We start from the raw sequence: 17,102 nt of genomic DNA, 5'->3' as shown, positions 1-17,102 counted from the left end.
AAGAGCCGCTGTCCTGTCTGGGATCATGTCAGTCGATCGCAACATTACTTCTGTACCAGAAATTTTAAATTTAAACAAACTTATACAGACAACTGAAAAGACACAAATGCCCCCAAAAAGAAAATAATATTTTGCAGATTACAAGCTGCAGAGGAAAACAGTAATTGAGCAGCAGAAAGAAAGTTTGGAGTGAGTAAGAAACTGTGACCATCCGGGAGGGTGCACCATGCAACTTTCCTGGGAGTCACTGGATGGATCGACAAAGCACGGATATCTGTGACGACCGAAACCATCCTGTCGGTATTCAGAAAGGCCAAAATTATTCTAACTGGAACTGATGCTGAGTCTGAGCTATGCAGAAGAGGAAGCAACGCTCCGTTTACCTCCAGAGGTCATGGAGTTGCTCAGAAGTGACACAGAGGATGAAGAATTCAGTGGATTTAGTGATTTGGAGTGAGATCAAGAGTTTGGTAATATGTTATGTTAACAGCCTGTTGTTCTTTATTCTGTTATTATTACTATAATTTGCCTTTCAAGATTAAATCCAGGAAGTAAAATGATAAAAAGTGACATAAAAGCTGGCTATAATGGTTCCTTGTCCTCTCTTTGCGGGACAGGACAGATACGTATATGATAATAATGAATCTGAAGTGCCTTAAGATTATCCATTAGAAACACTGCAGGACAGAGCAGTGAACAGAGCAGTGCCCAGCTGTGGGAAGGCCTCACACACACTTGACTGTGGACATGGATCTCTGCTGTTTAAAGCGTGTTCTGATCTGTGCACAATTATTGGACTTGTGACATAACCTACAAAACATCACAGAACACATGATAGAAGAGCCTGGAAAATGTTTGCTTACATTTAAAGATCCACTATGTAACATTTTTGAAGGAGCTTGTCTGTGTGGAGATAATATGATTTAGCAATAAATGTATGAACCTTGCATGTTAGCTCAAAACATAGTGAAAAACATGCATTCTTCTTGTGAGCTTGGTCTCCTCTCCACAGATCTGACCTGTAACTTGGCCTGGTTGCATCAGCTGATGTCTTGATGAACATACATTTGATGCTGCATTGTGGAGAATTGGATTAGATTGTAAGGTAGGGATGTAATGATATCCAAGTCCCTCAATACGATATTTTCATGATATGCTTGTCATGGTACCATATTTATTGTGATATTTTGTGGAGAGGTTAACAAAACTGTGAATATGTTATTGTTTTCCTTTCAAAATGCCTTGACAGTCCTTTGGTCATTTCTTCGGATGATGACAAAAAAGACAAAGATTTAAAAGTGCTTCATAATATAATTTCTTCATGGTGTCTGTGCTGAAATGAAGCAAAGGATCATGGTCTATGTAGTTCCCTTGTCTTTTTTAGTCGATGTTCTACCATAACAAAGAATTTAAGCAAAGAGAACTGTAATTCGATATATATTGTGATGGCCTACGATAATATTGTGAGACTTTTGATGATACAATATCACAATATTCCGTTTGTTACATCCCTTGTACATAGTGCATCTGTAAATGCACTGACCTCAGTTTGGAATTCAAATACTCATGACTTCACAAGAGCATACACTACCAGCCAAAAATCTGGACATACTTTTTTTCAATTGTTTTGTCTTTATTTCCATTATTACATTGTAGATTATCACTGTGGACATCAAAACTATGTATGAACACATATGGAATGTAAAAGCTCAAAAAAAAAAAAAAAAAAAAAACTCAAAATAACTCAAAGTTGTTTGAAAAATGGTCATCCTTTACTTTTGTCACTGCTTTTGAAAACTGACATTCGTTGACCCTGACATAGCACACTTTGAATTGAAAATCATTTCAGGTTACTTTATTGTAAAGCTCACTGAGAGAAGGCCAAGGGTTTGCAGCAGAGAGTTTGAGGAATATGAGTTTTGTTTTTTTGATTTTTTGCCTTTGCTACATACTTTCATATATCTTTCTCTGCATATTTGTTGGCTTTTATGTGTATATAAAATGTACAAATCTGTAAATATAAAGAAAAAACATTGAATGAGAAGGTGTGTCCAAACTTTTGACTAGTAGTGCATATTTTACTTTAAGAAATCTTTAGGATAGTCAGCTGTTACCGGTAAAATTCTCAGTCCGCCTACACTGCATTGGAACTTAATATTGTCTATAAAAGGTGCGTTTACTTTCCTGGTGGAGCTCCATTACTTCTTTGCCTCTCTGTAAGTTTGATTTTAACATTTCCATTAACGCTGCATGACATTACATTCACGTGAGAGACCTTAAACCACGTAAAACAAGTTACATAGTACAGTTTTAAATTTATCCACCTGCAGAATGTTATGATGCATTATGAGACCCATTATTTTTAGCCCTTAACCTGCACTTACCCTTTAATCCTTCCTGTGTGTTATGCATTATTATAAGCACATTGTTCCTGATTCCCTCCCGCCTCCTGAAGCTCATTGGACAGTCTGGATCCCATGTGATCTCCGCCTCTGTCTCTGCTGTCTGGACCAGATTAAAACATGAATGCTAATTGATTCTTGTACGGGCGTGTGAGCCAGCATGATGACTTCTGACAGATAAAGCTCAGCGTGCTACTGTCGCTAATTACTACTACTGCCTCATTACATTAGACACTGACTACTACAGCAAATCTAGTCACATTTACTTCTACTCGACTTAAGATATTTTGAAGTAACAGCGTATTAAAGCAAGTATAATATGACCCTATTCACAGAAGGAATTACTATATCTTTGAGCAATAGAAACACTAATAATGAATAGGTGGAAATGTTTAAAGTCATGCAATGGAACATTCCAGACAAAGCAATAACATCTCCATAGAGATAGGGACCCTCCACCAGAAAAGTTGCGCCGTGCACCTTTAAGAGGCCAAAGGTCAACCAGAAAGACTTCACTGACTGTTCCTGCCATGTGTGTTTCTCTCAACTAATCGCAGTTCACCGTAACTTTTCCTCTCTGCCATGTTCACCGTAGCAGTAGAACCAACAACCACCTCAGCCTCATCATCCTCCTCTTCACTGATACTGTCCTTAAAGGGCCCATATTATGCTATTCTCTGATCTATGTTATGATGTTGTTGCCTCATCACAAATAGACCTGGAGTTGTGTTTAGTTTCATTGACATGTTTAACAAACAAACCCTGCATATTTAGGCTGAGTTCTCTCAAACTGAAAACACTCAATGCATACAGGAAGAGCTCCACTGTGTTTTTAAACACCATACACAGGGTTCCCACAGTAATGGAAAGCCTGGAAAAGTCACAGAAATTGGAAAAGTCATGGAATTTTAGTATCTATTTCACGCAACTACAGCGATCTGTTAAGTTATCATAAAGATGTTATGATTATTTTCTAATGTATTAGCCTTTTGTTTAAAAGAGACGACAATAAATGCACTGACAGTATTTTGAATGTTAAAAAACTATAATAACAAACCATAAGGTGAGTGGAAAGAGTTAACATTTTATATTTAGCCCTAAAAGTGTGCTCAATGCTACACTTGTAGGGTGCTGTAAAGTCACGGAAAATTCATTTTAGGTCATGAAAAAGTCATGGAAAAATTTTGAAATTTTGTCAGTGAAAAAGAGTGTGAACCCTGCATACACCTTCACTAGAGTTATCTGGATAATTTCAGCCCTGGAATTGCCAATGTCTACTGAACTAAAGGTGTAAAATAGTACCGCTTCATGCCAAGGCAGAACAGAGTATTTTGAGCTTTGTAGATGTAGACAGACTAATAATAAACGATTACTCAAACATGTGTGAATGAAACAAAACACAAATCCACATATGTTTTTCATAAACTACAGTCTAACATTTTTTAAAGCTTAGTCAATTTTGCATAATATAGGACCTTTAAGAACACTACTGAATGTATAACAATGTTTATGTGTACCAAATCAGGAGCTACTGAAAAGAACCAGGCGTTCTTAGGCTAAGTAACAATTTTAGTCATTATTTTAGAATATTTGTGTAAAATAAAACTACCTCTATCCACTTCTGGGCCAATCAAAACAGTAAAATACAACAAGCGCATTTTAAACAGTTTCCAGCAAAAGTTTTTTCCTCACTTTCCTAACACATCCCTAGCATCCTAATAATTCACTGTGATGAGTTTATAAGCACTTTTTACATCTTTCAGAGGCTAGAATTTAGTTGTTTTGTCTCAGTATGCTAAGAAACAACTAGTATGCTAACCACACACCCACACAAGCTTTACTCCTGGTTCATAGATTATAAAAATTATAATTAAGGGCCCATATTATGCTAGAGTTGTGTTTTGGAACAGAGCATTTTGAGTGTTGGAGATGAGAGTCAATTTTGTGTAATACAGGACCTTTAATAATGAGGTGCAAACAACATATATTATCTTATATTATCTATATTATCTCATATCTTATTTTGAATACAAATTTCAATGTGCTAGAATATTTACTGGGACAAGACCATTTTTACTTGATCACATGAAAAGAAAAAACAGCTGAGCATCTTTAAAAAGTCAATCACAAAATATTCACTACTCCCAAAGCTCTGGAGGGGAGTGTTTTGCCAAAGGGCAGCAGTGCTTTCAGGGCAGTTTCCAGGCTACTGTTGCTTTGCAGGGATTGTCCATGACTCCCACACATTAGAACAGAAGCTGATTTGCGTTTCATATCATGCTAATGCTGACACAACGGTTAATGTCTATTTCTGTAGTCTGCTCTTTTAAGCACCTCACATTTGCCTTGATCAATAAACCAACATGGGGTTTGGGTCAGGGCTAACCTCTGCAGATGCTGCCAGAGTGCTCTGCTCTGCTTTAAATTATACTCGTCCCAAAGAAATGTAATCAGGAGAAAGGCAGACTACGTGCACCAGCCTCAGACCTCTGCAGCGGCCCTGTCTCGCAATGGGAAAGACCAGATGCCCTACCAAGTGTCAAGTTTAGAGGCATAATTAAACAGCCAGAAATCTGATAATCTCCCATTACTCCTTTTCTGCCCCTTGTGGCTGGAGTTGAAACATAAGTAAAGATTACAAAAATTCTGAAATCGGGCTTTGAGTTATGTTATGCCGGATGAATGACCTGAACAAACTGGACCAAGATTAATTTACTAATAAAAATCATGAGATGGGTTTGATGACAGTAGGTAAATTAGCCAACTGGGAATGAGCACGTACAACGTATACCAGGCCCCAAAACAAAACAAACAAGATCGCAAAACAAATATATAAATAGAAAGTAATCACTTCTCACCAGAGCTGATCATGTGATAAACCACTACATGTCTGTGATGGTAACCAGTGGCGACATATTGTTTTTTGCCACATGCCGCCATATTGGTTCTAGTGGCAATGTAAAAAAATGTATACTCCAAAGAAAACATGCATTAACTGACCAAATATCAGTACTAAACCAATTTTTATTGATATTTACTATGTTTTTGATTGTATTTATTGAAGAAAGCCCATTCTGCAAAGTCAATTTTTCAGGGCTTTTAACCTTATAGTTGTTTCCCCTCACCGTTTACACTCTCGAAGTTGTATTTGGAGTGATTGGTGCGTATCTGAACAATTTTTAATCACTTATTTTCAAGACGCCATATTGCCAATCAATCTCTGTTTACTTTATCTCCAATTTAAATGTCTTAACTGGTGATACACATAGGATTTGACAGTTCTGTGGCTCTTTGTTGTTGATGTTTACACTGAAGTCAGATCCCATGGGCACAGTGGTTTTCTAATGTGAAAGTGGACTTGTTTCTTTTATTAAGTCTATTTGGATAAATATTGGGATTTTAAATGTTCAAATTATAACATAATGATCCATGGGTGTCATAAATTATTACTATATAGCAGACACAAGCACAGTATTTTAAGATAAAGTGAGATCCTTGGACCCAGAGTCTTGCTTGGAGGATGTCATCTAAACACAGGCCAACATTAAACCTAACCGTGCCCAAGTGTTCTCTGGTGTTGGTACTAGAGCCAATCAAAACATGTTTTATCATTATTTCTAGAATGTCATGAATGCAACATCACAACCTATAGCTCCAGTTTTTGCAGTGCCTGTGTCTCTCCTTCACCCTGCTCCTGCTGTCTGCCCCTCGCACGTGCTCGCCGCACTCCCTGATCTGAATGCACTCCGTCGGAAGCAGCAGATCCGGATAATTCCAGAGACTTTGTGGACTTATAGAGGGTGCGTGGGGAAGGTAACGCTCTTCTCAGTGAGGCAGCCCCTCTTTGAGCTGTCACCCCCCTGACCCGCGGCTGGGAGGCACAGGCTCGACCGGGGTTTAAAACCAAAGCCACGTCTCACTGTGAACCAGCTCCTTCTCACACTCTATGGAACACTGCAGGCCTGATTAACACATACAGAGGATATTACACACATGTACATAAGACCTAGTAGTATTTCGACTGGGTGAGTAGTAGTATAAAGATAATTGCAAGCCGCGGTGAATAGGTTATTGAATAAATAAGGAGGATATGGAGAGACAGAGGAGGTTGAGGCTGTACAGCTAAAATGGAAAATGGGGAGAATGATTTTAATGCACATACATGGGTTGGTTGAGAGGTGATGGTTGGGAAGTTTCTTTCTTCTCCAACATGAAAATACCTAGAATGTAAAAGTAGTAAAACTCTTGTTTTTAGTGTCAGTGGATGAGGTTGAAAGTGCTTGCAATCAATCAAATGTATTGATAGTAATTACAGTGATGGGCTTTGTCATTTTAAATTTGTGTTTGAGATGTAGGCCGATAGTGAAAGACAGATGTAGAATTACAAGATGGGAGCCTAAGCAGAGTACTTTGAAGAACATGGTAAACTACTTTTGCTTCTTTCCGCCAAAAGCAAATGATGTGACGTAGTGTGACATCTGTATTGACTGTGTGTGGTTTGAGTTTATGAATCAAGGGCCCACATTACACTACTTTCTGATCTGTTATAATGTTGTTTCCTCATCACAAACATACCTGGTATTGAGTTTTGTTTCATTCACACATGTTTAACACACACATTTGGCATATTTAAACTGAGTTCTTTTCTCAACCAGAAAACACTTGTGATAAACTCCAGACACCTTCACTAGAATCATTTGGATAATTTCAGCTCTGGAATTGCCAGTCTCTACTCAACAATAGGTAAAAGGAGCTGTTAACATGAAAACTACTGCTTCATGACATCACAAGGTGGAACAGAGCATTTAGAGCTTCAGAGATATACAGATTAGAAACAGGAGTTACTCAAACATGCGCAAAAGAAACAAAACCCATTTTGAGGAGTTAACAACATTTTAACATGACTTAAACCTCACAAGAGTCAATTTTGTGTTATATAGGACCTTTAAAGTGATTCAAAGCACTGTCTTATTTCCTATAGAGGTTGGGTGGAGAGGGAGACTCACTTCCTCTCCTGGTCCAGTGAATGATGACCTACTGTGGCTCTCTGTTTCCATGTGAACGGCGCTCACAAAAACACTGCATCCGCACAAACAGGATAATTTCAAGCAATTTTGTACTTGGTCCAAGCTGTGCTCTGATAACAGCAGCAGCTCAATTAAAGCACAAACACAATGTGCTAAAACATGACACAACAATTAACCTCCTCTATACTGTCTATACTGCTATTCACTCCAACTATACAGCCAACAGCTGGAGGCAGGACTGCAGTACAACTCCACTGGCCATTGTTTCTTTGTACTCATTTTACTTACATTTATCCATAAGTAACTTATGTGTAATTAGTGTTATTTTTATATATACAACCAATGGTCACATTTTTACATAGCACTTTTCCACCTCAAAAAGCACTCAAACTACTTTACAACACATACACACACACACACACCAGTGTATGCAGACACTAGGGACAAAGTAAGCAGGTTAAGTGTCCTGCCCAAGGACACAACGACAGCATCCATCTCTAGAAGCTGGAATCACACCAGTGGGTCCCACCGCTCAACCAATGATGTTTATGTTGAGAGTGGGATTCAAACCATCAACCTTTGGATCAGTGGAGAAATCTTCTTACCAACTGAGCTACTTCTGAGTCATATAGAGATGACCCAGTAGCAATGAATAAGTATCCAGGTCCTTTTGCGCACATTTGCCTATTTTTGTCTTCAATCATCACTAAGACACTCCTGTGTTTTCATTCACAAATGTTGGATATGTTGACACATGTTACATATTTAGGTTGTGACCTTAAGAGACTCACAGTTACACTGTATGACATCATCAATACTTCTGTTCTCCAGCTGTTTTTGTTGCAACACTGACATTTCCCAGTTGTGTGACAAATAAAGGTTGTCTTATCTTATCTTAAAAAATTGCCAGACTCATTCTGATCATTCACATGATCATCACAATTCGCAGACTTGCTATCAGCAAGTGTTTCAGCCTCATTTAAAAGTCCATTGTGTAGCTTTTTCTGGTGGAGTGTGCCTGTTTCTATTAAAATGTCATTACTCTGCCTGGAATGTTCCACAATGACATTGAACAGTTCTCCTTCACATTTATTTAATTACAGATGGTTTTGAAGCTCAAAAATACTCAGAAAAACTGGCAGTCTTTTGGTTTGGTCTCCATGAAGATAGAAAGTTTTAATAACATACTGTGAAACATTCCAGACATATCAATAACATTTCCATGGAAAAAAGCATTTGGCAGTAGCCAGGCTGGCGCCCCCTAGTGCCTCCGCTCAATTTCATTTCTCTCCAGCGACTAAGTCAGGAATCGGAATACACTAGACGGTTTGCAAGAACCCCGGGAGTAGACTGCGCACCGGCCAACCAGTGAAGAGCTGTGAAGCCATGACATCAAACTCACTCGCCTGTCTGGGTCCTTTTTGTGGTACAGCACAACAGTAAACAAAGCGGTCGAGATGGATGTAGACGAAGCCATACAATCTGTGTGGGCAACAAGATTGAATATTTAAAGCCAGAACAAAGAGAATGTTTGGTGAATTTTATCAAGGGGAAAGATGTTATTGCCCTTCTTCCTACAGGGTTTGGTGCATTACAAATGTCACGACCAAATAGCAACGATTGGTTAAACAAAATAAGGACCTGCCTACCGTCAAGTGAACAAATCCTAATGCTGCGAGGTCAGACGGTTTCCACGAAGTGAAACTGGCTGAACATGGCTAATATGACAGACCCTCTACCAGAAAAGTTACACAATTTACCTTTAAATAGCTTTTATTGTTTCTTTTTATCATTGGCATGTAGGTTTTATCAGATACATGTATTGGAAATGAAGAGCGGTGAGACATTCAGCAATTTGTCAGTCTCACAATTTACAATTTGTAGTACTTTTTTATAATTTATTATTATTTTTATTTATTATTATTATTTATTTTTTAAGTTATACAATGAGACATAAATGTGAATGGTTTTAAATATTCATCTATACACAGCATTTAAAAGTACAAATTCATGTACCAGCAGAATGTTGGAGCAATGATTTCCTTTCCTTTAAGTGTTTCTGTAGGATTTTATGATCTCCCCTTACACACCGCAGAAGAGCTCCTGTCTCTTTAGTCTTTTCTTTCCGAGTGAAGCACCTTGTTGACACATCTCCAGCTCTGAGTTCTCCCTCACATATAGCCTCAGTCACAGCTCAGGCCTCATGTTTATTGATGGACAAGACCCTCTGAACTCATGTGGATGTCAGAGCTCAGAGGATCACTGGAAATCAAGCAATACCTCCTCAAGTGTTTTCCTTTACCTCTTGAGTGGTGCTCTCTCGTCACGTTTATTTAGCCCCTCACCCAACCCAGACGCTGGTGTTTTTGGATCTGAAGGTGCGTTTGAGAACTGTGGGTCATTTCAGCACTGCAGATTTGTGGAAGAGAAAGGAGAGAGGATATTGTTAATACTCTGATAATTTCAAAGAGCCTGTACCAGGTTTTTCCCCGTGTATTTTAGCAAATTTTGTCTTGCCCCAGTACATATATTATTGTATGAGCAGCCTTTGAGGTTGAAATAATCAGGAAATGCATGTTAGCATGCTAGTTGTTGTTAGTTTTGCCTACAAATGAGAATATCTTCAGATTTAGCAAATTCTACAAGTTACAGGTTGTTTAGTTGACATTTTCTCCCAAATATAACATTATTTACTTTACTCTGATTTGACCCAAAGCAAAATGGCCTCCCCAATCAAAGACATTACATAATTTGACATCACATTATCACCACATGGTCACACTGTCCTAAAGTGTCTTGCACTGTGTCTTGCAACATTCAAATTTAAAAGTCAAACCTGCAACCTTTTTGATGTGCAACCATGTATTGTTTCTGTGAGTGTGCTCACCTCTGCAAAGATCAGACCTGTAACTTGACCTGATTGGATATTGATTGAACACTGGGGGTGTTCTACATGCATGTGTATGGCAGAATGTCCATCGGTTACTGTGGTGATGCACTGCACACATTAGCAAACAGCCAAAAATATTTTTTAGATCAAAAATTCAAGAAAAAATAGAAAATGAATAAGAAAAGAAAAACTGAATTCTGTCAACTGGACAAAAGTTTTACAGTAAAGACATTTCTCTGCTCATCCAAGCAACCTCTTCTGTTCTGTAATGCTATTTTAGAGAGACGTGTTTAAAAGTGAAATTCAGCTCACCTGCTGTAGTTCCAATTTTTCTGATCAGACTATGTTAAAAAAAATCCTAAATTCAAGTCTAACAAAACCTCAGAAGAGCATGCCTACAGTTAGCACCAGGCCCCCGGGGAATGCTGATGATCTGTTGAATGTTTGGAGATTTGACCTTTAACCTTGACCTGATATTATTAAAAATTTGAACTGAACCCCTTGAGTGAAACATACCGTATTTTTCGGACTTTAAGTCACGCTTTTTTTCATGGTTTGGTTGGTTCTGCAACTTTTACTCCGGTGTGATATATTAAAATTTTCACACTAAAGCTGCAACAGTGCACTCTAGGCTTGTGTGTCAGTATCTGCTACTCCTATTACTCCTGTACCACTGTCACTTGGCTCTACTGCGCATGTCTCCTGCAGAAAGAGCCTCTGTCCTGTCTGTATCATGTCAGTCAATTGCACCATTACTTCTGTACCACTGAAAATGTAAAATTTAAACTAAAGAAAACTGAGAAGGCTGAACACCATGCCCCCAAAAAGAAAATAATATTTTACAGATTAGAAGCTGCAAGTAGCGAAATATGCAGCCGAAAACGGTAATCGAGCAGCAGAAATAATGTTAGGAGTGAGCGAGAAAGTTGTGACAACCGTTAGGGTGCACTATGCAACTTTCCTGGAAGTCACTGGATGAACTGGCTTCAGTGACAACCAAAACCATCCTGTCGGGATTCAGAAAGGTCAGAATAATTCTAACTGGAACTGATGCTGAGTCTGATGGCACCTACGCAGAAGAGGAAGTGGAGTTGCTCAGAAGTGACACCTAGGATGAAGAATTCAGTGGATTTAGTGATTTGGAGTGAGGCGGAGAGTTTGGTAAACTTGTTCTGTTGTGTGCTATAGTTATCTGAAGCCTGTTGTTCTATTGTTATTACTATAACTTGCCTTTCAAGATGAAATGTCGGTTCCTGGTCTCTGAGTTTATAAAATAAATTTCCCCAAAAAGTGTAACTTATAGTCCAGTGCAACTTATATATGTTTTTTTCCTTCATTGTGCATTTTTTGGCTGGTGGAACTTAAACACCGGCGCGATTTATAGTCTGAAAAATATGGTATTTGATCACACATAAAAAGCAAAAAAGTCCAGTCAGGATTTAAACTTAAAACCAGGATCCTTGGACACAGAACAAAGGCAGTTGCAAATAAATAATTCACTCCCAACTTGTCGTCCTCCTCTCTTTCCCCTGTTACAGTTTTGCTCCAACTCTGTATTTTTGGTTTTGAAATCTCACACTTTTTGGATGTTCGATGCCGAGACACGTGCTAAAACAAATGAGCAAATCAAAGGGGCGCGAGCTGAGAGATTCTGACATTCAGGCTGCACATTTCATCATCAGCCTTCACCGAATGAGAGAGCTCCACATCCTACATTTCCCATAACTTTAGAGATGGTTAGAGGTTTTATGTCTTGCAAGAAAAGTATCAGGAAAGACACAGACGTTTGAGGAGATATATAGTAAAGCTGCAGAAATACTCTTTAAGGTTTTATTATAGAAAGATTCTGAAATAGTTCAAATCTAGGACGCAGTGGCAGAGTGGTTAGCAATTCTCACCAATGATAAATTTGGGTTATATTTTATAATAATTAAATAGACTTTATGAAGCATAGGAAAAGAAAAAATACAAGTGTCACCCAAATGTGTTGAAAGTTTGTTTAATTTTATTATGTACATTTTTGGTCTGTCTCCCTCTTAAATGACAAAAATCTGCCCCTTTTAAGGGAATTAGGAAAACTATGCACTTTGAAAAAGATTGAACGTTGACTACGATGTAATAATCTAAATGAATGTTGATCTGCTAAAGAAAAATAAAAGTGTGTATTTATTATTAAAATCTAAAAAAAAAAAAAGTTTCTAGTTCAGTAACAGTAAATGATGAAACACAGCTGTAAACCACAACCTCCATAATGATGAAACTGTCCAGTCTGACTTTAGTATTCACACTACAAGAACTACTACTGCATTAAAAGCACAACAGACTCATGGAAAACAGGACACTATGTAGTAAGGGGTAGGGATGCACTGATCCGATATCCATATCAGATATCAGCACCGATGTTGAAAAATTTGCTGAACTGGATATCGGTTGAACTAATATTTAGAAACCGATATTCAATCCTTGGACATATAAATTGATGAATAAGACTTTTAACTGGTTATAGTTGTCCCAGAAAGTCTCAGTGTTTGAATTGTTATTTATACAAGGCTGTTCTAAATACGTGAGAAATAAAGAACAGCTACATAACATATTTGAATCCGTTTTGTCTTATTTTATTTTTATTTTCAGTCTATGGCAGATACTTAAATTCATGGTATCGAAATCAGTATCAGAACTGAAAAAACTGGATCGTGCATCCCTTAGGGCACAACTGTTTTCTTTATGGACATCTGATTTGTGCATTGAGTGTTGCTATTTCTCTAAATTTCAAAAAGTCTATCAGAGAGTTTAAAAGTAAACCTGTCAGAAACAGTGACCTAGTGGCCTGATTCAGCAGCCAGTTTCACTTCGTGGAAACTGTCTGACCTCGCAGCATTAGGGTTTGTTCACTCAACGGTAGGTGGGTACTTTTTTTATTTAACCAATCGCTGGTCATGATGTATGTAATGCACCAAATCCCCGTAGGAAGAAGGGCAATAACGTCTTTCCCCTTGATAAAATTCACCAAACATTCTCTTTGTTCCGGCTTTAAGTCCTTAATCTCGGGAATCGTTGACAACACAGAATGTATGGCTTCATCTACATCCATCTCGACCGCTTTGTTTACTGTTGTGCTGTACCACAAAAAGGCACCCAGACAAATGTTTGAGTTTGACGTCATGGCTTCACAGCTCTTCGCTGATTAGCTGGTCTACAACCTCCAGGGTTCTTGCAAACCGTCTAGTGTATTCTGATTCCTGACCTAGTCGTTGGAGAGAAACTGAGCGGAGGCACTAGATGACGTAAGCCTAGCTAGTGACCTAATGCAGTGTGGTGTGGTCTTCCGCCAGGATCATGATCAGGATTACCTCTGCATGTTTTGGGCTGGACGGGGGAAACTAGAGTAGCTGCAGAAGAAACCCACGCAGACATAAGAGAATAATGCAAACTCCACACGGGATCCTGTTGCTGTGAGGCTCTAGCCCCAGTGCCATCTCGGTGAAGTCAACTTGAAGTGAAAAGGAAAACTTTCTACTTTTTACCAACACAAGTTTTAATACTATAGAATATTATGATTGCCACTTCAGCCTCCTCTGTGTGGTCCTGCTGGTGCTGGTGGTGGGTCGGCAGCTGTGATTAAGGGGATTTATGGAGGATTTTCAGGATTAACACTCCCACATTTGTGTGTAAACAGCTCAATGTCACAGGTTGTGTACAATCATGTCCATTCACTTAACTGGATGTGGATTAAGTCAGATGGCATCATACAACACAACGTATAAAAAACAGGTCTCATCTAATTTACCACAAGTGGAAATTGAACTCCTGGACTGTTTAAGTTAATACATGTTACCGCACAGTCAGGCATCTGGCATTTAAAGGTCCGATATTACATAAAATTGACTCTTGTGAGCTTTAAGCCATGTTAGAACGTTGTTACCTCTTCAAAAACATAATTGTGTTTTGTTTCCTTCACACATGTTGAGTAACCTTTTGTTATTAGTCTGTCTCCATTTCCAAAGCTCAAAATGCTCTGTTGCACCTCATGATGTTATGAAGCAGGACACAGCAAAAAGTTTAGTGTTAAAACTGACTCTCACAGAATTTGAACATTTTCTCAGGGTTTATATGAGTCCAATCTGTCTTAGAGTTAATTTAACATTTTTGGAAATGACGTAATACTGGACCAAGGTTCCCATTTAACTATGAAATCAAGAGTTATATTAATGTTTTGAGAGTAAACAGATAACATTTTGTAGGGTTATCTTGATTTAGCTAAACAACACAAGAACATGTTTTATTTTTACACTTTATTTTAGTTAATTTAAGATAAAATTATGTACAAAACTGGTTCAAACTGGTCTTTTCTCACGGGAGTTTGAAGTGGTGGGTAGGAAGTACCAAATTAACACTAAAGGAAGTTGAATGAACACTAGGGGAAGCTGAAATAACATCAACCATATCAACTCTGGCAAATAGCCCCAACTCAAACCCCCATTTAACTTTCAAATTGTTAAAATATTTTAGTGTTAAAAACAACTCTGAAATATTTTACCCTGAAAATTTAACCCTTCAGTTTTTGCTGTGTAGTTTTCAGCAGCTACCTTTTATTTTTTGTTCAGTCAGATTGGCAGTTCCAGGGCTGAAATTATCCAAATGATTCTCGTAAAGGTGTATGGAGCTTAAAAACACAGTGGAGCATTTCCTATTTTACCACATCACATTGCAGTTTCAGTTTGAGGGAAGAACTCCAGATATGTTTTGATAAGGAAACAACATTATAACATAGATGAGGAAATAGAGTAATATTGGCCATTTAAAATATATACAAAGTTGTTGATTTTATGTAAGGAGTTGATCTTGGTTCAACTCAGAGTAAATAATCAAAACTACACACTAAGCTCTCAAACCCAATATCGAAAAACATGTTTAGAAATCGATACAATGGAATTTCCCTCTGGCCTTGAGAGTTAGCCTTCGCTGGGCCATCTGCCTTTGTAATTGTTATAATGGCCTATCACAGCAACACCTTGTGAGAATCAGTGTGCATCTAAGGCAAAGCGCACATGTTCGGATTAAACATCAATTAGCATTAACACCACATGCATACAGGCCAGAGGTCAAGGTCAGGCTAACAAATACTTTTATAGCATTAGTACCCATTTTTTTATGTAATAAAACCAAATCTGTTTGCCGTAGCACAGATAAGTGAAAGTAGCTCTAATTATAACACATTTTTTATCATCTGTGAACCACTGTGAAGTAGGTCTAAGGCTGGTGCGTTGTTAGCATGCTAGTTATTGTTACCAATAATTAGTGGTGGAAAAGTAAAAGTAGTAAAGTACTGTACAGATTGTACAGATTTTACGTATCTTCATCTGTACTTTACTTAAGTATATTTTGAAGTACTTTTTGAGAGCAAGTTTCTGTACTATTATTTTTAACTTTTCATTGTTTGAGCCAGAGGTGGGATCAAGTTGTTGTTTGGCAGGTCTCATGTAAGTCTCAAGTCTTTGACCTCAAGTCCAAGTCAAGTCCCAAGTCAAATATAGGCAAGTCCATGTCAAGTCTTGAGTCACTATCCCATAAGTCCAAGTCAAGTCCAAGTCATCTGCTTTGAGCTTCAAGTCATTTCAAGTCTTTAAAGCAAAGCACCAATTATAGCTCAGAGTTTTGCTATTTATATGAATTTTTAAACTCTTTTGTACTTAAAAAGTCAAGTATTTACATATAATTATTTATAAAAGAGTTGTAGAAATGCAAATTTTTCATTTTTAAATGGCTTGTCAAGATTTTAGTGTGAATCATTACGATCAGAACAGAAAGAATTCAGATTTAAAAGTGCTAAATAACAGTTATTTTGTCATAAAGGATCATGTTCTATGCAGTTCTCTCTGGTTTAATGCATTGTACTTTATTGTTCTATATATTACTGTAGTACATTTGAGGATACCACATCACAGTACTTCAGGTACATCCAAAGTAACAAACAGAGAAGTGAGAGGGACATGTTCCAGTTTGTTCCTGTAAAATTAAATGTCACATGTATCAACTGTAAAGAGAAAAGTGTTTTCAAAAAACATCAATTTTTTTTTTTTAGGAGACGCATCATGTCTTCTCAAGTCACAGGCCTCAAGTCTGAGTCAAGTCCCAAGTCAATGATCCTCAAGACCAAGTCACGGCCCAAGTCTCAGTCTGTTTTATCAAGTCAAGTATCAAGTTCTAAAAATAGTGACTCAAGTCTGGCTTGAGTCCAAGTCCCCAACACTGGTTTGTGCAAACAAATATATACAAATGAAATAGCTAGACAAATAAATATTAATTGAACTGTTTTTGTTGAATAAAGTCAGCACAGAAATGTATCAAAATCATTACATTTGAAGCTTTATTAGATCTCAAAATCGGTATAAAATACTTTTTTTTTTTGCACTTAAAGTTCATTTTTAAACAGGTACTTTTACTTAAGTAGATTTTTTTGATACTTTTACTTTTACGTGAGTATTTATTTTGCATGAATGTGAACGTGAGAAAAAAGTTTGGCCCATTTAAAAGAACAAATTCTGTTTTTCACATTTTTAAGACAGAAAAGATCAAGTGCATGGTGATTAGCAACTTCATTAATCACCATTGACTGAATAATGGTGAAGTGGAGGCTCAGATTAAGAACTCAAATGTCTTAACTGAACCCACCCCAGTGACATTTTCAACTCTAGATCACATATCATCACTACTCAATACACCCATCTTGTGATCTTGTGTACATTTTTGCCTGGATTGTGTTGAAAAAAAGGACTATATACC

Source organism: Boleophthalmus pectinirostris, unplaced genomic scaffold, assembly GCF_026225935.1.
Source record: "Boleophthalmus pectinirostris isolate CB_2022bp ecotype Guang Dong unplaced genomic scaffold, ASM2622593v1 HiC_scaffold_7, whole genome shotgun sequence".
NCBI classification, from domain to species: domain Eukaryota; kingdom Metazoa; phylum Chordata; class Actinopteri; order Gobiiformes; family Gobiidae; genus Boleophthalmus; species Boleophthalmus pectinirostris.
The sequence above is the reverse complement of the archived record's forward strand: the minus strand, read 5'-3'. Positions refer to the sequence as shown.